The sequence below is a fragment of the Etheostoma spectabile genome, unplaced genomic scaffold, assembly GCF_008692095.1.
Source record: "Etheostoma spectabile isolate EspeVRDwgs_2016 unplaced genomic scaffold, UIUC_Espe_1.0 scaffold00018968, whole genome shotgun sequence".
Taxonomy (NCBI): Eukaryota; Metazoa; Chordata; class Actinopteri; order Perciformes; family Percidae; genus Etheostoma; species Etheostoma spectabile.
Window position 1 is genome coordinate 7,342 of NW_022604596.1, and position 6,388 is coordinate 13,729.

The window sequence follows — 6,388 nt, forward strand, 5'->3', positions numbered from 1 at the left end:
ACAAAGGAAACTCACATCTACAAAATAAATTGATAGTTTGACTCCCTGGTGGTCTAGTGACTAGGATTAGGCGCTCTCACCGCCGGGGCCCGGTTCAATTCCCGTCAGGAATGGTCAGGACTTTACACATCTTAAAAAAATCTCCAATTATACATACACCAATTGTTTACAAAATAAACTGTGAATTTAAGGGACATCAAGTTGAACAATCTAGTCTACTTCCATCTTAATGCCACTGTTTTGGTTATTTAGTGCAGACATAAGGTTATGTTATAGCCCTGCATGTTTTTACTGTTTTTTATGAAACATCTGTATTTGCCATAGACAGTTAAAGGTTTTACTGCATGATACCGCCGCTGGGTTGCTTAGCAACCAAAGTAAAACAAACCGCAAAAGTGCTCTTTGAAAACAGTGTAAATACCTAGTTTGCTAGCTAGACAATGTGGTAATTTGTAAGCTGGTGTGCTTTCCCTGCAGGGCAGGCTAATTATAATGTTGCTATTTCTTTCTGACTAATTATTTCTTCCTGTGAAGGCTGCAATCATAATGTGTGAGCCGTTTGAGCTCAACAATCTTGGACCACAAATTGAGATCGATTTGATAAATAACACTTAAACCAGCTTAGAGCAGTTCCTTTAATGCCAATTAAATGTTCCAATCTCTATAATAAGATAAGATGGTCGATGGTATCAAATGCAGCACTAAGATCTAATAACACCAATACAGAGATAAGTCCTGTCTGTGTCTGATGCAATTAGGAGGTCATTAGTAATTTTCACAAGTGCTGTCTCTGTGCTATGATGAACTCTAAATCCTGACTGAAAATCCTCAAATAAGCTGTTGCTATGCAGAAAGTCACACAGCTGTTTGGCGACTGCTTTCTCAAGAATATTAGAGAGAAATGGAAGGTTGGATATAGGTCTATAGTTGGCTAAACATCTGGATCAAAGTTGGGCTTTTTTAGAAGAGGTTTAATTCCAGCTACTTTAAAGTACTGTGGTACATAGCCTGTTAATAAAGACAGATTGGTTATATCTAGTAGAGAAGTGTTGACTAATGGTCAAACTTCTTTAAGTAGCCTAGTCGGGATGGGATCTAAGAGGCAGGTTGATGGTTTAGATGAAGAAATAATTGAATTAAATTGATAAAGATCAACTGAAGCAAAGCAGTCTAAACACGTATCTGGTTTTACAGCTGTTTCTAAGGTTCCTGACTTTAGAGATAAGTCAGTGCCAGTTAAAGGCAGGTCTTGGTGAATTTTGCTCCTAATAGTTGTAATTTTATCATTGACGAATCTCATAAAGTCGTTACTACTAAGAGCTATGGGAATACTTGGCTCAGTAGAGCTGTGGCCTTCCATCAGCCTGGCTACAGTGCTGAAAAGAAACCTCACTTCACTTCGTTCACCATTGCATTGTTTTCACTTTTCAGAACCGGAGCTACAGTACAGCTAATTCTACAGTCTATGGTTCAGGTCACATTTATATGCAGGTTATGTAAAGAAAAGCCAGATCACAGAGGTTCCGTAGTGTAGTAGTTATCACATCTGCTTTACACGCAGAAGGTCCTGGGTTCGATCCCCAGTGGAACCAAATTTAAGGTTTAAAGTAAGAACTATGTCCTGTTATCACCTGGCAGGCGTCCCTTGAAAAGTCTTAAAAATTGGAGTGAACTATACTCGACAGTCAAAAATAACATGCTCCAAAGACATATTGTCTATCTGAAAGACTTCTTCAGTGCTCTTGCATTGGTTTCACTTCTTAGAACCTGACCTCCATCCATTTTATTTACAGTATGGTTCTGATTATGTTAAAGATGACAGTACGTCAGAGGTTCCATAGAGTAGTAGTTCTCACGTCTGCTTTACACACAGAAGGTCCTGGGTTCAATCCCCAGTGGAACCAGACTTATGCTTTAAAGTAAGAACTATGTATTTGGTACCACCTGGTAATTGTTATTTAAAAAGTCTTTAGAAAGAATTCAATGCAAATAATAAAATATAAGCCCATGTCTTTTCAGAACCTCACCTCCAGCCATTATTTTTACTGTATTGTTCCGATTATGTTAAAGATGACAGTACGTCAGAGGTTCCATAGCGTAGTAGTTGTCACGTCTGCTTTACACGCAGAAGGTCCTGGGTTCAATCCCTAGTGGAATCAGGCTTATGGTTTGAAGTGAGAACTATGTATTTGGTACCACCTGGCAATTGTCATTTGTCTGTTACCGTTTGAAAAGGGTTGAACAACAATTGAATAAAAACCCACAGCGATGCCTTCTTTTCTCAGTCAATTAGGGCATAGTTATACATAGAATTGTAAAAATGAATGGAAAATGGACTTTCTTAAAGGTTCTTCAAATATGTTTTGTCTCTCATTCTTGGCAGTGTACCCATGAATGAAAAAATATTACTGTATTATGGACTGTCTTTGTTGTTTGTCTAGTGATATATGTCAAAGGAGTGAGACAGGTCGTGCCTTTTACAGAGGTTTTATAGTGTAGTAGTTATCACGTCTGCTTTACAAGCAGAAGGCCCTGGTTTTCAATCCCCAGTAGAACTGCCTCCTCTACCACTCCACCAACCCCCTACACCCCCTCATTGCCTCCTCCCCCCCCTCTCTTTTGTTCCCACACCTCCCTTCTCACTCCCCTGTAGTCAGCCCTCCTCCCATTTCTCTTCACACCTGGCCAGGTGAAGAGACAGCTGGAAAGGCTTCACCAGTGCAAGGCTGCTGGCCCGGACGGCATCAGCCCCAAGGTCCTGAAGACCTGCGCCAGTCAGCTGTCTGGTGTTCTCCATCACCTCTTCAACCTGAGCCTGAGCCTGAAGAGGGTGGAAGACGTCCTGCCTTGTCCCGGTCCCCAAGAAGTCAACTCCATCTGGCCTTAAGGACTACCGCCCAGTGGCTCTCACATTCCATGTGATGAAGGTGCGGGAGAGGCTGGTCTTGGCCTACCTGAGGCCGCAGGTGAGTTCTTCTCTGGACCCTCTACAGTTTGCCTACCAGCCTTGTCTGGGAGTGGACGACGCTGTCATCTATCTTCTGCAGCGAGCTCATTTGCACCTGGATGGTGAGAATCACATTTTTTGATTTCTCTCCAGGCATTCAACACCATCCAGCCTCTGCTACAGGTGAGAAGCTGCGGGTGATGGGTGTCTGCGTCCACAGTCTCCTGGATCACTGACAACCTGACAGACAGACCACAGTTTGTCGGTCTGGACCGTGTTCCGTCTGATGTTGAGTTGATGTGAGTGGCACGGGGGCCCCACAGGGGACTGTGCTGTCTCCTTTTCTGTTCACCTTGTACACCACAGACTTCCAGTACAACTCAGAGTCATGTCACCTACAGAAGTTTTCTGATGACTCTGCAGTTGTTGGGTGTATAAGGGATGGACAGGGGAGAGTACAGGGCACTGGTGGATGACTTGTGGAGTGGTCTGGTAAGAATCACCTGCTTCTGAACGTGGATAAGACCAGAGAGATGGTGATCGACTTCAGGAGGAAGGGAACGGCTCCGCAGCCCCTTTGCATCCTGGGAAGTGACGTGGAGATGGTGGAGGAGTACAGATACCTGGGTGTCAACATTGACAGCAGGCTGAACTGGAAGATCAACAGCACTGCTGTTTACAAGAAGGGGATGAGCAGACTCTATCTCCTGAGGAAGCTGAGATCCCTTCACGTGTGCAGCAGGATGTTGGAGATCTTCTACCAGTCTGTTGTGACCACGCGCTGTTGTCCTCCGCCATCTGCTGGGGGGGGCAGCAGCATCGGAGCCAGCGATACAAACAGACTGAACAAACTGTTCAGGAAGGCTGGCTCCGTGATCGGCTGCAAACAGGACACTTTTGAAGCTGTGGTGGAGAGGAGGTCACTGATCAAACTGTTATCTATCATGGATAACCCTGACCACCCTCTCCACCCCCCACTGTCCCTACAGAGGAGCTCCTTCTCAAAGAGGCTTCGACAGTTTTAAATGCAGCACGGACTGCTACAGGAAATCATTCCTACCACAGGCAATAAAACTCTTCCAACGCGTCATCCCTGGGGGGTAGATGAGACTCTGAGACACCACAATATTGCAATAAGGGCACCGGCACGATTGGTTCATTCATTTTAGCATACTTAAACAGTTGCAGATTTGTTTTTCCCATCTTGTACATATTTAAATATTTGTTCTTATATTCTTATATTTGTCATTATTATTATTATTTCATGTATATTGTATGTATGTATATTTGTGTGCTGCTGTAACACTGTAATTTCCCATTTTTTTGGGATCAATGAATATCTATCTATCTAAAGAATCACTGCTTCTAGTGTATAGAGCAGCATATCTCCACACCAGACTCAATGTAAATAATCACTACTTTTAGCGTGTATAGAACAGCATATCTCCACCAGACTCCATGTAAATAATCACTACTTTTATAGAGCACTATCACCAAACCCACCATAATCCATATAATCTGGTTTTATTTTATAAAACTGCATGTAGGATCCTTACGGAAATGTACGTACACCCAAAAGCCAAAATAAATCAGATCGATAAAACCATGTATATGCACATCTGTATGTAATATTCTGTTTATAAATCACATATTACCTACAAGTGTGCATATGTGAATCAGCCTCTATCCCTCCCTGTACACGCCCACTTTTCATTTTAATAATCTGTTAATATTTAAAGTATAACTTTTTGTATATTTCAACCTGGACTCCATCCCCCCGTGTTCTGTGTATGCAGTAGCATTTTGAAATATATTCTTTGAGGGGCAGGAAAAAAGTGGTAAAGACCTCCAAACTGGAGTGATGTGAACATTGAGTTAATATATACATTTATCATAATTTAAACCATAATTTCATACAATATAACTCAAGAATGTACTTCACAATATTACCCATACCACACCACACACAAACACACACACCACATATACTTTCTACATTTTCAGGATTTTAAATATTTTTTTTTTTTTATTTTTTTTTTTTTTGATCTTACAGGTCCATACAATATAGTCAATGACTCTACCTGACATACTTCTCATTGAGCCATTTGCAATTATACAATAACCCACACAAACAAAAGCATCACCGGCTCGGTAGACAGTACTAAAGTAAGCCAGGACCCTTTAGACATTCATTCTACATTACATACTCATAACCATTTTTAGACCTAGTAAAATCAGAATGAAAACTGAACAAACATGTTGGGGTAAACCTCATGACTCAAAAAGCCCTCTCCGAGGGGGAAATAATAAAAAAATTTAAAAAAAAAAGGACACCCAAATCTACTTAAACAAATGAAGGGCGTAATGGAGTGATGTATGTTATCCATCTTTCCCATCTTTACAAAAAAGTCCCTGTTGCAGTCTCAAAGCAAAAGTAATCCTTTCCATCTTGAAAATATCGTAGATAATGTCAATCCATTCCTCCATGGTGGGTTTTTTTCCTGGTTTTAACCACCTTCTAGTAATAGCTTTTCTACTAGCAGCACTAAGATCTGAAACAAGTATTTGACATGAGAAGAAACATTTTTTGTTGTTAAGACACCTAAATATAAAGACTCAAATTTAATTGAATGTCCACCTGAAAAATGCTTTTGCAAAGCTTTATAAACCTCCCTCCAAAATGGAATCAATAATGTACAGGACCAGAAAATGTGAAATGATTGCTTCGAGGCACCCACATTGTCGCCAACATGCCGAAGAATTGTGTAGTGCTTCTTTTGAGCTGGAGTATGAAAAACCTTATAAGGTTTTTCCAGCAAAACTCTCGCCATAAAATGAACTGGAGTTTTCCACTGTATCTCACATAAGTTCTCCCAATCTTCTTCATTTAAGACAAAATTTCCTTCCTGTCCCATTTGGGCTTTACAGACATTGAACTACCTTTTGTTTGTTGTAGCCCCTTGTATATTCTTGAGATGAGCTTCCGGTTAGAGCCAACAAGATAAGCCTCTATAAACACTTTTAACAGAATGTTATCCCCGCCTACTATTGTACACCTCTTCTGCATTTGGTCAATATAATGCCGGACCTGAAGGAATCTGTAAAATCATCCTTATCTAAGCCAAATTGCCTCCTCAGATTTTGAAAGCTATTCATAGTCCCCTTATGCAAAAATGTACAGTATGCTGTTAAGCCTTGCGAAGTCCATCTCTTAAATCTTGCGTCCCATCTATTAGGCAAAAAATCTGTATCAAACGCACACCATCTCAAGACCTTTACCCCATCCTTCAGTTACTTTGAGCTATTACCTGTTCCATATCTTAAGTGACAAACAGATCCATGGTTTCCCCATTCCTTTAATTGTATAACAAATCCTTGTCCCCAATTGCAGCCTGAATTGGAAATTTATCTGACATAGCACCCTCAATCTCCTTCCATCTA

The 6,388-nt window shown here is 41.0% G+C and overlaps 3 non-coding genes across 3 annotated transcripts; all 3 read left to right on the plus strand.

Annotated features, from left to right (window-relative positions):
* The first annotated feature begins 1,519 nt into the window (after positions 1–1,519).
* On the plus strand, positions 1,520–1,592 carry trnav-uac (transfer RNA valine (anticodon UAC)). The gene has a single exon. It is a non-coding gene; the product is annotated as a tRNA-Val (tRNA).
* A 239-nt stretch (positions 1,593–1,831) lies between these two features.
* Positions 1,832–1,904, plus strand: trnav-uac (transfer RNA valine (anticodon UAC)). Its single transcript has one exon. It is a non-coding gene; the product is annotated as a tRNA-Val (tRNA).
* Positions 1,905–2,086: 182 nt separating this feature from the next.
* On the plus strand, positions 2,087–2,159 carry trnav-uac (transfer RNA valine (anticodon UAC)). Its single transcript has one exon. It is a non-coding gene; the product is annotated as a tRNA-Val (tRNA).
* The last annotated feature ends 4,229 nt before the right edge of the window (positions 2,160–6,388 follow it).